General features: G+C 39.2%; 1 long non-coding RNA gene across 3 annotated transcripts in view; it reads left to right on the top strand.

Annotated features, from left to right (window-relative positions):
* The window catches only part of LOC112429606 (uncharacterized), a 296,367-nt gene that overhangs the window by 89,332 nt on the left and 184,089 nt on the right, over positions 1-22,946 (top strand). The gene's annotated exons all lie outside the window — the stretch shown is intronic.

The raw sequence follows: 22,946 nt of genomic DNA, 5'->3' as shown, positions 1-22,946 counted from the left end.
AATTTGAAAATGATAGCATTTCAAATGTGATAACCCACTGAATTATGATGTCATACTTTGAATGAGATAGTTTGGCTCTTTCTTTTTAGAGATGCATATTTAAGTATGTAGGGACAAAATGACATGATATCTGGGCTTTGCTTTAAAATATTTCAGCAAGGCTAGGCTCTGTGGCTCACGCCTGTAATCCCAGCACTTCGGGAGGCCGAGGCAGGTAGATCATGAGGTCAGGAGATTGAGACCATCCTGGCTAACATGGTGAAACCCCGTCTCTACTAAAAAAAAAAAACAAAAAATTAGCCGGGCATGGTGGCATATGCCTGTAGTCTCTGCTACCCGGGAGGCTGAGGCAGGAGAATCACTTGAACCCGGTAGGCAGAGGTTGCAGTGAGCTGAGATCGCACCACCGCACTCCAGCCTGGCGACAAAGCGAGACTCTGTGTCAATAAAATAAAATAAAATAAAATAAAATAAAAAATATTTCAGCTAGAGAAGGAGTGGGGAGAGACAAAATAATATGACATAATTATTGAATTACCTTACTTTGAAATATATTAAAAATATTTCACAGTAAGATTTTTTTTTTTTTAACTAGCTCAACCTTGTTAATGGAGAGATTTCAGTCAGAAGATAGAGGTAATAAATCAAGGCTGTTTCTCTAAAGCTCCAGGTCCTTGCCGAGCTCAGGGAATGGAGGTAAGAATCAATATCTGTGTCCTTATGACTAAGCCTCTCACCAATGGCTCCCCTAGGGGCTTGGTTTCTTCTTTTAGATTACAACAGCACTGACATTTTAGAAAAGAAAAATAGCCCCACGAAATACTTAACATGCTGGACTTGTTGCTGGCACACGCTAAGAGAGAATGGAGGAAACGATGGTTGCAGACTGTGTCTCTCTAGAAGATTGTTCTTTTTTCCTTAGAATGTGAAAATCCTCTAAAACCCAGAAGAAAAAAAAAATACTATCTGGAAAATTTGACTCACAGCAGGTCATGGCTGCTTTTTCTTGTTAAAGGGATAGCTAAATGTAATCAATGTGTATTTGTTTCTGGGGCCGCTCTGAGCTGTTTCACAATCAGCCAGAGTACAAGGGTGACATTTGCTGCCCCTCCATCTGTTTTCTTGTAGCTAAGACCAGGGCTTGGAAGTTTCAGGGCAAGCACAGCCATGAGGGAAACAATTTCCATGCTGAACAGATTACCTGTAAGTGCCTCTCAGCCTCAGCAGCAGGGCTGATTTTCTTCCTCCTGATTGCAGTGTATTGGCTTTTAGAGGAAATTAGAACCAGGAAGTACTATATTATCTGTGAAAATGATAAAAGCAGATTTTTCTGCCTGTGGCGCTAGAAATACAATAATGCAAAATGCTTATGATGAATGAAATGAATGCAGTTGCTCATGCATAGAAACCCATATGCCCATGTAAAATCAGCGATGTGTATGCATATTAAGACATTACATTTATTTTGACAAACACTTTTTTTTTTTTTTTTTTTTGAGACAGAGTCTCGCTCTGTAGCCCAGGCTGGAGTGCAGTGGCGCGATCTCGGCTCACTCAAGTTCCGCCTCCCGGGTTCACGCCATTCTCCTTTCTCAGCCTCCCGAGTAGCTGGGACTACAGGCGCCTGCCACCATGCCCGGCTACACTTTTTAAAAAAAATTTATTTACCTTTTAAGTTCAGGGGTACATGTGAAGGTTTGTTTCATAGGTGAACTTGTGTCATGCGGGTTTATTGTACAGATTATTTCATCACACAGGTATTAAGCCTAGTATCCAACAGTTATTTTCCTGATCCTTTCCCTCCTCCTACCCTCCTCCCTCCATTAGGCTCCAGTGTGTGTTATTCCCCTCTATGTGTCCACGTGTTCTCATCATTCAGCTCCCACTTATAAGTGAGAACATGCGGTATTTGGTTTTCTGTTACTGCATTAGTTTGCTAAGAACAGTGGCCTCTAGCTCCATCCATATCCCTGCAAGGGACATGATCTCGTTCTGTTTTATGGCTGCATAGTATATTCCATGGTGTATATGTACCACGTTTTCTTTATCCAGTCTACTATTAATGGGCATTTAGGTTGATTCCATGTCTTCCCTATTGTGAATAGTGCTGCAGTGAACATACATGTGTGTGTGTCTTTATAGTAGAACAATTGATATTCCTTTGGGTATATACCCAGTGATGAGATTTCTGGGTTGAATGATATTTCTGTTTCTGTGTCTTTGAGGAATCACCATACTGTCTTCCACAATGGTTGAACTAATTTACATTCTCACCAACAGTGTATAAACATTCCTTTTTCTCTGCAACCTCACCAGCATCTGTTATGTTTTGACTTTTTACTAATAGCCATTCTGACTAGTGTGAGATAGTATCGCATTGTAGTTATGATTTGCATTTCTCTAATGATCAGTGATGTTGAGTATGCTTATTGGCTGCATAGATGTCTTCTTTTGAAAAGTGTCTGTTCATATCTTTTACCCACTTTTTAATGGGGTTGGACAAACACTTCTTGAATACCAATTTGTTCTGAGTATTGCCTGAAATACTGAGGAAGAAAATCTGATTCTTGTCCTCAGGGAGCTGAATGTGTACACTTGGTTCTTATTCTTCAAAGGTCAGTGCCACAGAATATCATAAAATTCAAGTTTACCTTTTCCTTGAGGGACACTCTGTGCCTCCCCCATCCAGGTCTGCTAATTGCCATATATGACATCCCTTACTGGTAAGTGCATTGACAGGTGGTTCTGGCCAAGGTCAAAGAATCATCTGGAAGAAGATTTCCCCAAGTGTCTTTGACAGAAGGCCAAACCCGACAACTGCTTCTTGAAGAAAGTGTTCTGTTGATCTAATACATACTATTCCCTTCTCTTTTAGATCCATGTGGCTTACTAACACTTTCATGTCATCCAGATTATCTACAATAAATAAAAACATTCGACCTAGTGTTTCCCAGACTTACCTGACCTCAGAAGCCTTGCCCAAATAGCTCTTTTATTTGTGTTTCATGGAACATCCTTTGGGCAATGTCAATTCAGAGGCATCTTGAACCATTGGAATTTTTGGCTCTGGTCTGAATTAAACAGAATAGGAATGTGCCCAAATAGGAACTACTTTTGTCACCTTCTTTGATTTTTGACTTGCTTAAGGCTAAAATCTAAGACACTGAAAAGCTTATAAGATCTTTTTAATGAGTATCTTGTTATTTAGCTTTATTCAAGTTAAAAATCCGTGCTTAACTTACCTAAAGCTCTGTTTCAAAGTGAATTGAATGTTAGAGTTGAGAAACTTCAGGCAGGACCATTCACTGTATTGCATAATTCCTTGGGCAGCCTGTGAGCTGGCTCCCAGGCATATATTCATAATGTGAACAATGTTCCCTGGCTTTGTGTGACACAGACAACCTGAAGATTTCCTATACATCAAAAGGCTGTGACCATGAGTGAAAGGAAGCTGATTAATCTACCTTTGAATCTCTATTGTGTAATACAGTGTCTGGTGCATAGTAGGAACTTGATAAATGAATGAATAGATTAAGGGATAGTCTAGCTTCAGGTATCATGCTCATTCATTTTTTCTTCAGAGAAACCAAGAGGTTGATGGGGTTCAGGACACACTGAACCTCAGAATATGGTACTTTGGCATATTGCATATTTTAAGCTGAAGGAATTTGAGAAACGGCAGGTGCAGGAAGAACTCTCTGACGTTTCCCTTACGTGGCCATAAGAGCCTTACGTGGGAGGTGCCCTTTCACGACTTGGAGGAAAGGAGCTTTTTTATCTCTGTGACAGAGGGATACTGAGAGGAATCTGAATGAACAGGCCCTGCCAGGTTTGCCCCCGTTTACTACATGTAGCTCATACCTTTGTCCTGTCACATTCTTCCATGACTGTCCTCTCCATCAAACCTAGAATGTCAATGTTCAGTTTTAAGCTGTTAAAAGAAAATCTTCAGACAAATTTAACAGAGTTTAATTGAGCAAAGAATAATTCACGAGTTGGGCAGCTCCCAGAACCAGAATGGTAAATAAAGCTAGTTTTAAAATTGTTGGTAAAATAGGCCAGGCACAGTGGCTCATGCCTATAATCCCAGTACTTTGGGAGGCTGAAGCGGGCAGATCAGTTGAAGTCAGGATTTCAAGACCAGCCTGGCCAACATGGTGAAACCCCGTGTCTACTAAAAAATAAATAAATAAATAAATAAATAAATAAATAAATAAATAAATAAAATAGAAAAAAATTAGCCAGGCATGGTGGTGCACACCTGTAATCTGAGCTACTAAGGAGGCTGAGGGAGGAGAATCGCTTGAACCTGAGGGTGGAGGTTGTGGTCAGCCAAGATTGCACCACTGCACTCCAGCCTGGCTGACAGAATAAGACTCTGTCTCAAAAAAAATATTGGTAAAATAAAATAGTATATATGCATGGAGAAACCTTTAGGCCAAACTTAACATATGTAAGGAGCTAGTTTTAAGCTAAACTTGATTTAACAATTTCCCCATTTTAGACATTGATGTCACTCTGTTGCCATCATAAATGGACTTATTTGGTCTCAACTCCCTCTGGGTAATAACAGAACAGTGGATTTTGTAAGATGGGAACAAGGAAACAGAGCAACAGAAAAATCTAGTTAATACCAGGCTACTTCAGGTTACTTTTTTATAAGAGAGCAGAAAAAATCTTCCTTATTATGCTGAAATCTTCTGTTTTCAGAGAAAACAAAACTAGTCTGTTTTAGGATCTATCTGCTTTCTTAAAATTTCGATTTGATTATATGGCATTTAGCATGAGTGATTCCATTTTGTTTAGGTCTGCTTTCTTAGGCCTAATGCATGAACTCAGTTCAAAAGAATGGCCTGCCATAATTTTGTTTAACAATTCCCCCCTTTTGGTCAGGTTCTCACCTAGGTGTGGGTGTGACAGACTTAGGGCTTTAGCACTACTCTCGTTACCATCATTTTGAGTTTCCAGTCAACATGTCATTTATAGGTTACAGGGTCCATCCATAAGATCATGCATTTCTTTGAGTTTTTGCTGTTCCAGTCAAAAGAGACTATTTGGTATTCTATGGATGGCTGCATGGATACATTTCAAACTTTTGAGAGAATACAGCATACCAGGGAGACTACCATTATAACTATCAGGAGGATAACAACAAGAGTTTGGAGTATCTCCTTAGCCAGGGTCTCCATGAACCAAACCCACTAAAGTCAAGTAGATCAAAGAATGAGCCAGATACAAAGTTTACTTTTTTTTTAAATTATTATACTTCAAGTTCTAGAGTACATGTGCACAACGTGCAGGTTTGTTACATATGTATACATGTGCCATGTTGGTGTGCTGCACCCATTAACTCGTCATTTACATTAGGTATATCTCCTAATGCTATCCCACTCCACCCCTCCCCACAATAGGACCCGGTGTGTGATGTTCCCCTTCCTGTGTCCAAGTGATCTCATTGTTCAGTTCCCACCTATGAGTGAAAACATGCGGTATTTGGTTTTCTGTTCTTGCGACAGTTTGCTGAGAATGATAGTTTCCAGCTGCATCTATGTCCCTACAAAGGACACAAACTCATCCATTTTTATGTCTGCATAGTATTCCATGGTGTATATGTGCCACATTTTCTTAATCCAGTCTGTCACTGATGGACATTTGGGTTGATTCCAAGTCTTTGCTATCGTGAATAGTGCCACAATAAACATACGTGTGCATGTGTCTTTATAGCAGCCTGACTTATAATCCTTTGGGTATATCCCCAGTAATGGGATGGCTGGGTCAAATGGTATTTCTAGTTCTAGATCCTTGAGGAATCGTCACACCATTTTCCACAATGGTTGAACTAGTTTACAGTCCCACCAACAGTGTAAAAGTGTTCCTATTTCTCCACATCCTCTCCAGCACCTGTTGTTTCCTGATTTTTTAATGATTGCCATTCTAACTGGTGTAAGATGGTATCTCATTGTGGTTTTGATTTGCATTTCTCTGATGGCGAGTGATGATGAGCATTTTTTCATGTGTCTGTTGGCTGTATGAATGTCTTCTTTTGAGAAGTGTCTGTTCATAGCCTTTGCCCACTTTTTGATGGGTTTTTTTTTTCTTGTAAACTTGTTTAAGTTCTTTGTAGGTTCTTGATATTAGCCCTTTGTCAGATGAGCAGATTGCAAAAATTTTCTCCCATTCTGTAGGTTGCCTGTTCACTCTGATGGTAGTTTCTTTTGCTGTGCAGAAGCTCTTTAGTTTAATTACATCCCATTTGTCAATTTTGCCTTTTGTTGCCGTTGCTTTTGGTGTTTTAAGGTTTACTTGTTTTAATTAAGCAACTTGTTTGTTAATCTCCTATAACTGAGTCTGCATAATATCCGATATATTTCTCCTCCATGTACAACAGAAGTGTTGGCAACTACACAGATATTTCTCTGTTTGGCCAGTAGGTAATCTAGAGCAATTTTATTATCTACTACAACTTTAGCAAGAGAATTTAAAGAAATCTGTTGTGGAACCATAGCCTTTGCAGTAGAATCTGCTCTAGAGCATATTATGAGGGATACATTTCTAACCATTGCCTCATTTATATTTATTCCAAGCCATGGCAAAAGGGATCTAAAAAATGATGCCCACTCAGAAGGGTGAAGGTCTCCTGGAAGTGTTCTCTTTAACTTATTATACAGGTTAAGAGGAGTGGACCAGTGTTCTGTCTCTGACTAATTATGAAACAACAAAAATACCATTCAAATTCCTAGCCCACATTGGTCCTTCATCTACCATCCATCAAGACATAAGGTTGCCCATGTATAAGGTTGGCTCTCAAGTCCTCCACAAATAAAAGTGTACCCCATGGGTATACATAAGGTCCCCTTTTCAGTTCAATTGCTCATAGGTACAGAAGAAAGGAAAAATTAAGAGAGGTAAGAGTTTGATGATGGCAGAGAAATCTTGATCCGGGAAAGCTGGCCACATCTAAGATGCCATTGTTTCTGTAGATAAACTATTCGGATTTGTTTTACTGTAAGATTTCCAATGGGCATACAGTTCCCAGAGTCTGGAGGGGTCCTTCTAAGTTGTGAGATTACAGACCCAAGGTTTGAGGTCCTGAAGTTTTGCTGCAGTGTGGGTGGCAAGGGTGGTCGTTTTCTTATGTCATTTCCAGAAGACCCAATGTCTGGATTCTAGATTGTGAAAGATTTGTCCACAGTCAGTGGATGATGAAAAACTTCCTCTACTTGGTGAAAATACACTTTGGCATAATATATTAAAGCCATGCAACATTTAGTTGTAATAGAGTCTAGGAGAGTGGGAGATACACGAGGTTCCATTATTAGGAGCAGAGGCCTTCCAGTGACTCTTTCATAAGTGGTCAACTTATCTTTTCCACTGGAGGTAGATCTGGTTGTCATCAATCTGCAATACCTTTGGACAAGGCAATCCAGTTCATTCAGTTAGCTTTGCCTAATTTTATTGTATTTGTATACCTTATTTAACTGTTTAATAACTTGTCCAATGAAACAAGTACCTCAATCACTGAAGATTTCTCCAGGAATGCTTCATAAAGAAAACATTTCCTAATAACTTTTTAGCTACTGTTTAGCATTGGCCTTCCTGCATGGGAAAGCTTCTATACAATTAGAAAACATGCACTGAAAATGACAATTGAATGAAATTCCTTTATAAATGTTCATGTGGACCATCATGTAGCAGAAAGGTACCTGAAGTTTTGATTGTGTATCTTCTCAGGATTATGGGTTTGTCAAACCATACATTGGTCATAAACCATTTTAGCTATTTAGAACAGTCATCACATCAGTTTTTAAAAATATAATTTGGATCATCTTATCTCTTTCATGATGAGCCATAGAGTACAGAACTTTTAATAATAGAAGCTTTGAGAACTCAGGAAGGACCAGGTGGTCATGCAGGCTGTCCCTGAGTCCATACTCAACATTAGATTTATATCCTGTTAAATACCAATTTTATTTCTCCAATTCAGGTGCATAGCACTCTTCATTAGATGGGTTATCATAGGTAATTTGACTTGGACCACGAAGTTCATTCAAATTGCATATCAAAACAATTTCAGTACCGGCTAATTTAGCATGAAAATCTGGCAAAGTATTTTCTTGGTGCTCAGTTAATTCTTTTCCTGTGTGAGTTAGGAGTTTTACAAACTAGTCAGTCATTAGAGTTTGAGGATTCTTACTCAGTTCGAATGATAAAATCCTAAAGTTATCAGAAGCCTGTATTCAAGAGTGCTTGTCAGGGTCCTTTGTATATTTTTCATAAACCTCCTTGAAGACACACACTTTAGAATTTTACTTACTTACAAAGAGCTTTCAGAAAATGCATCAGAATTAAGGAATTAACTGTGGAAATAAGACTTAAAACAGTATGGTTAAAAACACAATTGACAAGGAATTTGCTTATTTCTATGGCCAACAATAATTTAACATAATAACCGTAATTATGACTGATAACATATACCATGTGTTTTTTGTTTGTTTGTTTTTAGAGAAAGAGAGAGATGCGGTCTTGTGATATTGCCCAGGTTAGCCTCAAAACTCCTGGCCTCAAGTGATCCTCCCACCTTGGCCTCCCAAAGTGTAATAAAACATTGACCTAAATATAACTCAAATGTTAAACATCATTTCATATTTTATGTTAAACATCATTTCTTATTTTACAGTGCTTCCCATATATTTTGATGTATTAAATAAGTTGGTTTATTATCTCTTTTGGATGCTTTTCGGGCCCTTTGGAACATCCTAAAGTTAGTTTAAGGTAAAAAAAAAAAGACAATTTTAAAATTTGAAATTTGATTTTGGGAAGCCTATCAAGAATGTCAAGGGTTTAAAACAATCAAAATAGGATTACAGGTCACTAGAGTAAAGTAATAGTCATTCATTTAGCCAAAGTTATAATTAAAAGGTTTTTAAGAAACAAACATCTTTACTCTTTAAGAAGAAACTCAGTTTTTCAATCAAAATATCTAAGAAAGACAACATGACACAGAATCTGTCTCTCCTTCTCTCCTTTTTTTATTTTTATTTTTGCAGTTTGCTTAAAAGGTGAAGAAAAATCTTTTACTGTCTTGTTAATACTACACAAAAATCTTGTTCAAAAGAGAAAACCAAATTTTACTTTTGTGTTAGTGTATTATCAATACCAAAACTAATTTAAATAATGCTTTATAAAATTCATTCTATCTTAGTCAACTTTTGACCACACAAGATTTCCATAAACTTTTAATTACGTCTTAAATTTTGCTTTGTATTCTTTCTTTTCATACCTTTCTATGTTCATTTAGTTTTATCTGTATAATTTGTATTCCCTCAATAGGAAGCAACCTTTAAATAACTCCTAAACTAGACAAAATTTTTTTCCAAATGTACATTTTATGCCTTTATATCTTTCATAATCAAAAACATATCTTGCTTTTCTTGTATACCTTGCATATAGAATTATTTCTTTTAGTTTAGTAGTTTTAATTACATATGTTAATTTGAATTTTAAATCTTAGTAACCTTAATTTCTAGTGAAAAGCTAGGAAGTAATTTCAAACTGTTTAATATGAGTATTTGTAGATGAAAATCATTTCCTAATTCTTTAGAAAGATGTTTCCCCAATATTTCATTATTAACAGATCTAAATATATTTAGCTTTTCTATACCATTTAAAAATAAGATGCAAAAGTATATAAATTTAAACTTAGGTTTAATAAATAATGTTTCACTATTTTAGGTTACATAGAAATTACTCAGACATTTTATGATTATCTGTTACTTAATTTAACATGACTTTAAGATAAATTACTGAAAAGAATTTTGAAACTATGACACAGTTACCATCCCTAATATCCTCCTCTGTTGGCCTGGGTATTTTGTTCCAAGTACCCACATGGCACCCAGGATGGCTGTGAAGGACAGGGCTCATCTGGATCCTAAATTTACACACCAAGTATAGAGCTCCAGACAGAGGACAGAGCTGTGTATAGGATGCCTGGAGGATTCGACTCCTCTCAGCATGGACAGGAGGCACAGCTGTGTCAGGGAGGATGGAGCCATATTGGTTTTGGCTCTCCCTTGCCCAGGTGCTGTGGCCACATATATGAACCCTGGCTTCACCACGGCTGTCTAGACCCCAGAATTGAATTGGAGGACACCCAGGATTTTGCTGGGACTATCTAGGATCCAGAAGGCATGAATCATTTTTCTGTTTCTGCACTCCCACCCTGCAGCTTTCCAGGAGGCATAGACTAGGTCCCCATCTCTCTGTGGCTCTGATACATTTTCTGAGCTCCTTTTATTCTAGGAGCCATAGACCTCTCTGCCCTCCTCCTCCTCTTCCACCCAGCCTGGGCTGTCTCTTTGTGAACCGGAGGAGAGCTTTCTCCCTTCATATTCTCTAGGACAAATTGGTTATCCTGGGGAAATTTTAGGGTGATTCTGGCTTCAGTCCTGCCAAATTCTTCCCCAGAGGCAACTAGCATAGAGCTGACTACCTACTGTAATGTCAAGATATAGAGAAGTTATATGTGATAGATGAAGGCATCAAAATTGCACCCCAGTTGCACAAGAATTGAGGTATGAGCAAAAAGAGAATGTCCTTTATTTTAAAAAAAGTTAACACACAACAACAAAAAAGCAGCTGCTGTCTCCTCTCTCACATGGAAGTAAACTCTGCTTGCCCCAGTCACTCTGTGGTGATATTGCCTTTGGATGCGTAGCATGAATAACTGGCTCATTCAGCATTTCTTCCCCACCACTTCCTTTCTTCATCCTCATGAGGATCATTTTCCCTCTTGTTGCTTTTTTCCTTCCTGCCATTCATTGCTTATGAACCAGTGTGCTTCATCTCAAGCCATCTAATTCTCACACGAACACACACATCGTACCCACGTTCTTTTCTGCCTCTAAACTATACCACAAAAATTATCTTTCTCTAGACTTGTCATGAACTTAGAAGTGGCCCTAATTATAAATGATGGGCATAAGGACGCTCTAATGACATACTTCAGGCTAGGAAAAAGAGAGCCATTTAGTGTGTGGGGAAAATGAAGATATTAGACTAACAGAGCCATCACTTGCAAAGTCCTCCAAAGTCCTCAGAAGCCTCCTTCAGAATCTTTGGAAAAGTTTTTCTTCTGCCTCTCCATCTTTCTCTGATTGCACCAGTCCCTCCTCAAGTAGCATTATACAAGATAAGTAAATTCAAGTACCCATACCATTTCATCTCTGGGAAGGACTTTAGAGATATTTTATGCTGAGCAAACTAAGACTCAGAGAAGCAAAGTTACTTGCCAAAGATGACATGGCTAGCTGATGTTAGAGGATTTGTACAAGGCCTCCTTCCTCTGCACTGAGTTCTCATTCTGTGATTTCATGTTTTCTTCTTATACTTGGATGCTTAATTGTTGAGTCTGATTTAATTATACTGGCGGCTAATAGAATGCATCCATTCATTCAGTTAAGATTAACTGAGCCTCTACAATGTGCTAGACAATGTTTTAGGCATTGGAGGTTCAGAGGTGAACAGGGTAGACACAGCGCCTGCTCTTGCTGAGCTGACATACTTTTGGGAAAAACACAAAGAAAAACAACTAATCAATGCAGTGTATACCATGAAAATTGACAGATTGATAATGGGAATACTCAGTAGTACTTACTGACAGCAAGCCTCTCAAGTAAGTGAAATTTACTTGGCAGTATTTTAGCCAGATTTAGGGTTAAGGGTTGTTTGTGGGCTACTCTAGGGACAATACAAAAATGTATTCTGAGTTGCAAAGAAGAAACTTAGAAAATGTTGGGACGCAGTTTATTTTATAAGGTAAAAATGAAGCTCGTTTCCTGATGTATTCCCTATGAGGATTTGACCATAGGCATGAGACAGAAAGAAGAGTCAATAATGTAGACCATAACCTGAAATTCTCAAGAGAATATACTGTCAACATTCCCTCAGGTGTCTATACACACAGACTAGCAACATAGCACGATTCAAAAGGTATTTTTAAAAATCAATACATGGAGAAATTTCCATAAAATTTCAAATATGAATAGGTAAAAGAACAATGAGAAAAATATTTACCCTATCTTTTTACTAAAAAGGCAAGACTGGGCTATACACAGTGGCTCATGCCTGTAGTCCCAGCACTTTGGGAAGCCAAGGTGGGAGGATCACTTGAGCCTAGGAGTTTGAGACCGGTCTAGGAAATATAGCAAGACCCCAACACCATAAAAAAATAAAATAGGCCTGGCGCGGTTGCTCATGCCTATAATCCCAATACTTTGGGAGGCCATGGCGGGTGGGTCACCTGAGGTCAGGAGTTCAATACCAGCCTGACCAACATGGAGAAACCCCATCTCTACTAAAAATACAAAATTAGCTGAGCTTGGTGGTGCATGCCAGTAATCCCAGCTACTGGGGAGGCTGAGGCAGGAGAACCGCTTGAACCCGGGAGGTGGAAGTTGCCATGAGTCGAGATCGTGCCATTGTACTCTAGCCTGTGCAACAAGAGTGAAACTCCATCATAAAATAAAATAAAATAAATAAAATAAAATAAAATAAAAATAATCCAGGTGTGGTGGTGTGCCTGTAGTCCCAGTTACTCATAGGCTGAGGTGGGAGGATTGCTTAGCACGGCAGTTAAAGGCTGCTGTGAGCTATGATCATGCCATTTCATTCCAGCCTGGAGGACAGAGCAAGATGCTGTCTCAAAAAAAGAAAGGAAGAAAGAAAAGCAAGAAAGAAAAGCAAGAAAGAAAGACAGAAAGGAAGCAAGCAAGAAAGAAAGAGAGAAAGAAAGAAAGGAAGGAAGGGAGGGAGGGAAGGAGAGAAGGAAGGAAGGGAGGGAGGGAGGAAGGAAGGAAGGAAGGAAGGAAGGAAGGAAGGAAAGGAAGGAAGGGGAAAAAACAATTGTTTACAGTGGACTATTTTCAGTTCATTGCAAGTATATAGAAATACAAGTTATTTTTGTATATTAATTTGTATCCCACAAACTTGCTGAACTTGCTGATTAGTTCTAGTGGTTTTTTAGTGAATTCCTTAGGATTTCACTAAATTCCTTAGGCATTGCCAGTGCAATATTGAATAGAAGAGGTGCAAGCAGGTATCTTTGTATTATTCCTGATCTTAGAGAGAAAACACGTAGTCTTTCACTGTAAGTATGTTAGTAGGTGTGAGTTTTTTGTAGTTCCTCTTTATCAGGGTGAGAAAATTATCTTCTATACCTACATTGTTGAATGTTCCTATTATAAAGGAATGTTGAATTTTGTCAAGTCCTTTTTCTGTATCTATAGAGATGATCATATGGTTTTATGTTTTATTCTATTGAGATGATATATTAATTGATTTTCAAATATTAAACTAACTATGCATTCCTGGGATAAATCGTACTTGATCATGTTATATACTTATTTTTGCATATTGCTGGCTTAGGTATGCTGGTATTTTTTTGAGAATATTTTACATCTATATTCATAAACATTGGTTCATAGTTTTCCGCTGATGTCTTTGTCTGATTTTGGTGTCAAGTTAATATTGACCTTATTGAATGACTTGAAGGTTTTTTTTTTTTTTGGAAAAGTTGTGAAGAATTGATATTAATTCTCTGAGCATTTGGTAGACTTCAGCAGTTAAGCAATCTCTACCTGGACTTTTTTTGTGGGTAACTATGATTACTAATTTAATCTTTTCACTTGTTATAATCTCTTCAGATTGTCTATTTCTTCTAAAGTCAGATTCAATAGTTTATATTTTCTAGGAATTTGTCAGTTTCACCTGTCATCTAATTTATTGGCATAATATTTTTCAGAGCATTTTATAATCCTTTTTATTTCTGTAATGTTGGCAATAAAGTTATCACTTTTATTGCTGATTCTAGTAATTTTAACCTTCACTCACGTTTTCTTGGTCAGACTAGCTCAACGTTTTTCTATTTTGTTGATCTTTTCAAAGAACCAACTTTTTGTTTTATTTACTTTATTGTTTTTCCATCATCTGTTTCATTAATGCCCACTCTTATCTTTATAATTTTCTTTCTTTTGCTTGCTTTGGGTTTAGTGTTCCCTTTTTTCCCACCTATGTCTTAAGGTGGGAGGATAGGTTATTGATTTGAGATCTTCTTTCTTGATATGGGCATTTATAAATATAAGTTTCCCTCTAGGCATGACTTTAGCTGCATCCCATAAATTTTGATATGTTGTCTCTTCATTTTATAACCACTCTATCTCCAAGTGTTTTCCAATTTTCCTTTTGATTTCTTTTTTGACCCATTTATTAATTTCTACATTTTATTTATTTTCCCAGATTGCTGTTTTCCTTCCTTCCTTCCTTCCTTCCTTCCTTCCTTCCTTCCTTCCTTCCTTCCTTCCTTCCTTTCTTTTTTTTTTTTTATATGGCACGATCTCAACTCACTGCAACCTCTGCCTCCCAGGTTCCAGTGATTCTCCTGCCTCAGCCTCCTGAGTAGCTGGGATTACAGGGACCTGCCACCTCGCCCAGCTAAGTTTTGTATTTTTAGTAGAGATGGAGTTTCACCACATTGGCCAGTGTGGTCTTGAACTCCTGATCTCAGGTGATCTGCTCGCCTCAGCCTCCTAAAGTGCTGGGATTACAGGTGTGAGCCACCGCACCCTGCCGCTGTTGTTGATTTCTAATTTCATTCCACTGTAGTCAAATAATATATTTTCTATTATATCTATCATTTAAAATTTATTGAGGTTTGTATGGTCTAGTGTATGGTCTAGTATATCCTGGAAAATATTCTATGTGTACTGAAGAAAGTGTATATTCTGCTTTTGTTGGAAGTGTTCTATCAGTGTCTGCTTGTAGTTAGTTAGTTTATAGTGTTGTTTGAGTCTGTATTTTCTTATTGATCTCTGTCTAGTTTCTCTGTTCAGTATTTAAAGTGGAGTATTGAAATTTTCAACCATTGTTGAAATGTCTGTTTCTCCCTTTATTTCTGCAATTTTTTACTTCACGTATTTTGGTGCTCTGTTACTAGGTGCATATGTGTTTATAATTATTTTGTATTTCTGATGTATCAACTCTTTTATCACTGAAAAAGGTCTCTTTTTTTCTCTAATAATATTTTTTACCATCTGTCTTGTCTGATATTAGTATAGTCACTTCAGCTTTATTATGGTTGATGTTTGCATAATGTCCTTTTTCATCCTTTTGCTTTCAACCTATTTGTGTATTTGATTCTAAACTGTTTCTTGTGAACAATATATAGTTAAAATACTTTTTAAAATCCAACCTGACAATCTCTTCCCTTTGAATGGATTGTTTTATCTATTTACATTGATATGGTTGGATTTACATCTGCCATTTTACTTTTTGTTTTATGTGGGTTTTTTGTACTAAGTGAATATTTTTTAATGTAGCATGTAAATTTCTTTAATGATTTGTTTTACCTTGCAACCTCCGCCTCCCAGGTTCAAGCAATTCTCGTGCCTCGGCCTCCAGAGTAGCTGGAATTACAGGTGCACAACACCATGCCCAGCTGATTTTTGTGTTTTTAGTGGAGATGGGGTTTTACCATGTTGGCCAGGCTGGTCTCCAACTCCTGACCTTAAGTGATCCTCCCACCTTAGCCTCCCAATGTGCTGGGATTACAGGCATGAGCCACGACACCCAGCCTGTTTTACCTTGTTCAAAGTAATTTCTTAGTGGTTGCTCTAGGACTTAACATATATTATCTTATCAGAATCAGCTTCAGGTTCATACTAACAATTTCAGTGAGATACAGATGTTACTCCTATCTAGCTCTATTCCCCGTTCTCCCTTTTTGTGGCATTATTTTTATACATATTACATCTATACCTTGTAATAATTATTACTTTCTATAATTTTATCTTTTAAAGAAGATAAGGTAGGAAAACTATTGAATATTTATAGCTTTTGTTATATTACCCTTCTTATTTATCATTTCTGGCTCTCTTAATTTGTTCTTGTGGATGGAAGTTATCATCTGAAGTAATTTACTTAGCTCAGTGACCTTAATGGCAACCTTCAGGAAAGTTGTAGAACATAAAATGTATAATATATGAGCACTTAGAAAATAAACTAACATTTGTGGAACATCATTTACATTATAGATTGTACTAGGGGCTTTATACAGTCATGCTGCATAGCAACATTTTGGTCAAGGACAGACCACATACACAATGGTGATCCCATAAGGTTATAATGAAGCTGAAAAATTTATTTCACCTAGTGACACTGTAGCTGTTGTAATGTCACAGTTCAATGTATTACTTACATGTTTGTAGTGATGCTGGTGTAAACAGATCAAATCTACTGTGGTTCCAGTCATATCAAAGTATAGCACATACAATTATGTATAGTACATAGTACTTGATAATGATAATGACTATGTTACTGGTTTATGTATTTTCTATACTATACTTTTTAATCATTATTTTAGAGTATACTCCTTCTACTTGTATATAAAAAAGTTAACTGTAAAGCAACCTCAGGGTGGTCCTTCCAGAAGAAGGCGTTGTTATCATAGGAGATGACAGCTCCATGCATGTTATTCCCCCGAAGACCTTCCAGTGGGACAAAATGTGGAGGCGGAAGACAGAGATTTTGATGATCCTGACCTTATGTAGGCCTAGGCTAATATGTGTGTTTGTGTCTTCATTTTTAACAAAAAACTTCAAAAAGTTAAAAAAAAAATTTTAAATAAAAAGCTTATAGAATAAAGATATAAAGAAAGATAATATTTATGTATAGTTGTACAATGTGTTTTAAAATAAATGTTATTATGAGTCAAAAAGTTTAAAAAACTAAAAGTTTATAAAGTAAAAAGTTATAGTAAGCTAAAGTTAATTATTGAAGACATAGATTTAAAAAATAAATTTAGTGTAGACTAAGTATACAGTGTTTATAAATTCAGCAGTAGTGTCCAGTGATGTCCTAGACCTTCACATCCATTCACAGACTCACCCAACTTCGAGTCCTGCAAGATCCATTCATGGTAAATGCCCTATACAGTTATATCATTTTTGATCTTTCATACTGTATTTTTACTGTACCCTTCTGTTTAGATACACAAATATTTGCCATTGTGTTATAACTGCTTACAGTATTCAGTACAGTAATATTCTGTGTAGGTTTATGGCCTAGGAGCAAAAGGCTGCACCATATAAGCTAGGTGTATAGTAGACTACACCATCTAGGTTTATGTAAGTACACTCTGTGATGTTCACACCATGACAAAATCACCTCACGATGCATTTCTTAGAATTCATCCCCATTGTTAAGTGATGCATGTCTGCATATGTTTAGCATGTAATCCTCAAAGTACTTCTAAATGGCTAATTTTAACTTCTGCTAGTTAGCCATTTAAGATATGAGGAAACTGAAGCTTTAAGAGTTGATGCAGCTCTTTTCTGATCATCTGTACTATTACACTTTACCAAATATGTTTAATTTCTCTCACTTCTGTGAACCAGCATGTGCTGATTCTTCCATCTGGAACTTGCTTCGCTGCTGCAGTCAAACTCCTGTTGTCCTTCAGAATGGAGCTCAACTGCCACTCCCTGGAGAAGCATTCCTTGATCTTTCAGTCCATGTGGAAAATTGTTAATTGTCTATAATATTTAGGTCAAGAGAAATATGGAAAGTAAAACTGCATTCAGAGTAGGTGCTCAATAAAAATTTGTGGAACCAATGGCACGTATCATATATTTAAAGTATTGGCTCAACTGTGTAGTTGTTGAGACTCTCTGGGTTGGAAGTGATAGAAATGGAACTCAAACTTGCTTAAGTGAAAAAGGAGAGATTGTTGGATCTTAAACTCAAAAGGTGAGGGGTAGCTGGCTTTGTATGGCCACATTTTGGTTCTCAAATGATATATAGTTAGTTCAACCTACCTGGAGGCAGATTTCCACTCAATATAATGATGAATTATTTTTAACCATTAGAGAGTCTTACCAATGAGAAGTATGTGATTATAATAGCAATAGTTTTATTTTTGTTTTAGTTTGAAGTCCCCCAGAAGCTAACCCTGAGATGAGGATTTGGGTGCCCATACAGTAGTCTCTTCTATCCATGGGTTCACTTTCCACAGCTTCAGTTACCAGGTTAACTGTGGTCCATAAATATTGAGGAGAAAATTCCATAAATAAACAAGCCCCAATTTTAAATCTCACACTGTCCTGTAATGTAAATGAGCCCTCAGTCCAGCATATCCACACTGTATACACTACCTCCCCTTAGTCACTTAGGAGTCAGCTTGGTTATCAGATTGACTTTCTCAGTATTGCAGTGTTTGTATTCAAGTTACCCTTATTTTACTTACTAATGGCCCCAAAGCACAAGAGTTGTGATGATGGCATATTGTTATAATTGTTTTATTTTATTAGAGGTAATTGTTGTTAATCTCTTATTGTGCCTAATTATAGATATGTCTGTATAGGAAAAAATACAGTATATATAGTGTTTGGTACTATTTGCAGTTTCAGGCATCCACTGGGAGTCTTAGAACTTATCTCCATAAGGAGGACTACTGTAGTTTAGGAGGTAAAGAGGGATCATGGGAAGAAGCATGAAGAAGAGTGACAGAGAAGCAACACAGCCAAGAAAGGGCACTTCACAAGCCAGCCATCGGTGTGGAGGACTGGTGCTTAGTCCCAGTGGAGAACCTCTGGGAACAGTGTAAACCATACAGCTCAAAGCCATCCCACTCAGGAGTCGAGGGAGCAGGGTCTTTACATACTGGCCCTTATAGTTAGTTGCCAAGGGCTGCTCCTGGGGAGCATTTGTTCCCTAGCATTTCAGGCCTGCCTTCTTGGTCGGAAAGCAGGCTGCAGCAGGAGGAGAAAAGGCAAGGAAATGCAGATGCTAGTGGTTGGGAGTTGGGTTGGAGTGCACTGAAATGGTAGGGGTGAGGAGATCTAGCTGAGGGGAGGCACTGACAGCATCTACTATGCATTTGTTGAGCACTTTATGATGTGCCAGGTGCTTGGCACACATTATCCTGTTTGTTTCTCGGTGCAACCCAATCAAGTAAATATTATTTTACTCATGTTATACATGAAGAAACCAAGGCTCCCAGAAGATACATAACTTATGGTGCAGCTAAAATGAGGCAAGGTTCAAGGTCAAACCCAAGTTTGCCTCATTCTATATTACATGATTATTCTATAATGTCATTGTTGTAGTCAGGGTTCTCCAGAGAGACACACTGATAGGATATACACAGAGATAATATGAAAAGGAATCTGTGATGTTCCCCTTCCTGTGTCCAAGTGTTCTCATTGTTCAATTCCCACCTATGAGTGAGAACATGAGGTGTTTGGTTTTTTTGTCCTTGCGATAGTTTGCTGAGAATGGTTTCCAGCTTCATCCATGTACCTACAATGGACAGGAACTCATCCTTTTTTATGGCTGCATAGTATTCCATGGTGTATATGTGCCACATTTTCTTAATCCAGTTTATCATTGATGGACATTTGGGTTGGTTCCAAGTCTTTGCTATTGTGAATAGTGCCACAATAAACATACGTGTGCATGTGTCTTTATAGCAGCATGATTTATAATCCTTTGGGTATATACCCAGTAATGGGATGGCTGGGTCAAATGGTATTTCTAGTTCTAGATCTTTGAGGAATTGCCACATTGTCTTCCACAATGGTTGAACTAGTTTACGGTCCCACCAACAGTGTAAAAGTGATCCTATTTCTCCACATCCTCTCCAGCACCTGTTGTTTCCTGACTTTTTAATGATTGCCATTCTAACTGGTGTGAGATGGTATCTCATTGTGGTTTTCATTTGCATTTCTCTGATGGCCAGTGATGATGAGCTTTTTTTTTTTTTTTTTTTTTTTTTTTTTTACACACTGGGACCTGTCATGGGGTGTGGGGAGGGGGAAGGGATAGCATTAGGAGATATACCTAATGTAAATGACGAGTTAATGGGTGCAGCACACCAACATGGCACATGTATACATATGTAACAAACCTGCACGCTGTGCACATGTACCCTAGAACATAAACTATAATAATAAAAAAAAAAAAAAAGGAAAGGAATCTGTTACGGGAATTGACTCACCTGATTACAGAGGCTGAGAAATCCCATGATAGACTGTCTGCAAACTGGAAAACCAGAACAGCTGGTACAGGGGTTCAGTCCAGACTGAAGATCTCAATCAGGGAAGTTGATGGTGTAACTCTTAATGAGATATTGAAGAGCATGGGGTTGGGGGCTGTGGTGGGGTGGTGTGAATCCTTGAGTGCAAAGGCCAGACGCCTGGAGTTGTGATGCCCAAGGGCAGGGAAAAAAAGGGCATCCTTTCTCCGAGAGAGAGAAAGAAGTCACCCTTCTCCTGCTTTTTTGTACTGTCTGGGTCCCCAGATGATTGGATGGTACCTGCCCACATTGAGGATGGCTCTGTCCCATTAAGTCCACCGACTCACAAGCCAATCTCTGGAAACACCCTCAGAGACACACCTGGAGCTGTCCAATCATTCTAGTCAAAAGCAAAACCACCTGGGCTTCCCTTTCAGCGGCAGAGGGAAGGGCTCAGTGCCTGCGGAAACACTGAGAATAATGAACACCTCACCAGCTATCCGTGTATCGCCTAATCCATTCAGGTTGACACCACAAATCAACCATCACTGCCACCCTTGCTGCCTCTTAAGCTGCTGATACTAAGCTGAGAGTACATAACAAACCTGCAGGAGTGTTCTAGAGGGTTTGGGGTTTGGGGATATGAATTCAACCCCGCCCCTCCCCCCTCCCTGCCCCGCCAACCACCAACATTAAGCAGCCACAAAAGAGTGGCATGAAGGCAGAATGTGGGCAGAAGCTGGGGAGACAAACTTCGTCCTTTGCTGAAATACCAGAGAGGGTGGCAGAAAGAAGTGTGGCCATGTTTGTGAGCTGATTATAGGTTTCAGATCCTGGGATCCGGGTCTAGCCCATGCTGAAGTCCGAGGGAGTGGGTGGATGGGCAGAAAGAACACTTGAGGGGCTGTAGGCAGGTGAAATGTAGTTTTATTCAGCAGCTTTCTCATCAACAGTTTTCTCACTAGCAGCTTACTCTCACATTGTTTGCCCTGTCTCGGCTGCTTGAGCCGGCCAACCCCACGCACAGCTGCGCGGCCGGCTCTCCCCTGCCTTCAGGATCAGCAGCTTAACTCTTTCTCTCTCTGGGCATGAGCAAGCCGAGCTGTGCCCTGTTTCCCTCCTGTCCATCTGCAAGGTGCACAGCTTTGGTTCTCTCTCTTACTCTGGGCGTCAGCGCACCCATCGTGTTAAGCCATGTTGAGCTGGGCCAAGCCCCCAAAGCCCCACACATAGTGTCAGCAGGACAGTTACACCTTTTACAGACAATAGTGATACAGGGCCAAGGGATGGCCTTCCCATGTTATGGCAACATGGCTGTGGTAACAAGTGGAGTTATATGCCTGTGCTCTAAACTCGGTAAGTCACGCAGGATGTCAGCATCCTACCTCGGCCTATCCTTGACCAAAGCACAGCCATGTTCCTTGCAAAAGGTATGTACGCCTGCTTTAGGGCTGTTGGATGCCAGGTCCCAGAGGAACTTTTTTCTGAGATTGTGCTTATGGAGCCCGAGAAGGACAAGGAGGAAAGTCTGGGCTTTAGCAAGACAGGAGTGAAGGAGCAATCCCCATGGAGAAGGGCTAAGTCCCAGAGGCCGCTTAGGGAATGGGGTGGAACATCGTGCCTGCCTAGCTTATCAAGGCCGCAAATGAGAAGGGATAGCTATTGTCAAGGGACCACGTTTCTAGGTTTCCCTGGACTCACATTCTTCGCAACAGTTTGTTGGGCATAAAGAAGACCAGCTTCAGACAGACCTACGCTTCCATCTGAGCTTGGTTGTTTACAGCTGCACTAGGTTGAAAACATCTGCCTTGGAACCTGCGGATATGACCTTATTTGGAAATAGGGTCCTTACAGGTGCATCAAATTAAGATGAGGTCATACAGGATTAGGGTGTGCCCTGATCCAATGACCGGTGTCCTTAGAAATGAGGGAAACTGGGACACAGAGATGGTGCTGGGGTAGGGGGCTGACCGTGTGAAGACAGAGGCAGAGGTTGGAGTTATGCCACTAGAATCAGGATACACCCAGGATTGCTAGCAACCGTGGACAGTTAGAAGGGACAAGGAAGGATTCTTCCCTGGATGCTTCAGAGAGGATGGCCCTGCTGACACCTTGATTTTAGACTTGTAGCCTCCAGAACTGTGAGAATAAATTTGAATTGTTTTCAGTAGCCCAGTTTGTGGTACTGTTTTTTTTTTTTTTTTTTTTTTTTCCTGATTGAAACAAATATACTACGTGATGAAAATTTCTCTGAGCCTCAGTTTCTTCCTGTTCAAACTAGAGATAAAAGTGGACGCCGGTAATAGGGTTCTCTAAAGCCCCTGGTTCAATAAACGTGAGTTCCCTTCAAGGAGATGCAGAGGGAAGGGGTGCCTCACAGTGAGCCTGCCCACAACCTGTGCTACTCTCAGGGCTGTGTGAACAGCCAGCAGCTCCTGAGAAAATTAGCCGTGGTCTGCTGATGTGAACATTTTTCTCTTTTCACTGCTGTGGCTCCCTTCTGGCTCTTTCTTTCCAGAGAAAGCTGTCTGGGGTCCCAAATTGCTCCTGGAAGCCAGACCAGTTTTAGCTGGTGCTAAATGGATTGCTGCCCATAGGAGTGCTGCTGTCTGATGTCAGAGACGGCTGGGCACTAATTAAGGGGTTACTGTGTTTACAGGAAGAGGGGGAAATGAATGTGAAGACTGCAGTGCTTCACTGCTGTTTTAATAGGGCAGAGGCCAACTATGACGCCTTTTATCTGAGAGGGTGGCAGTTCGGGCTGCTCAGAGCCACTCAGGTCCCTCAGGTGGCTGTGGCAAGCAAGGCCTGAGGCCCAAGAGGGGTGGTCTCTCTCACTTGCTCTGTTCCCTCAGCCCCTCGTCTTTTCTCCACTTAC

Source organism: Macaca nemestrina, chromosome 1 (genome assembly GCF_043159975.1).
Source record: "Macaca nemestrina isolate mMacNem1 chromosome 1, mMacNem.hap1, whole genome shotgun sequence".
Classification (NCBI taxonomy): Eukaryota; Metazoa; Chordata; class Mammalia; order Primates; family Cercopithecidae; genus Macaca; species Macaca nemestrina.
Note: the sequence above shows the minus strand (reverse complement) of the source record. Positions and strands in the feature narration are given on the sequence as shown.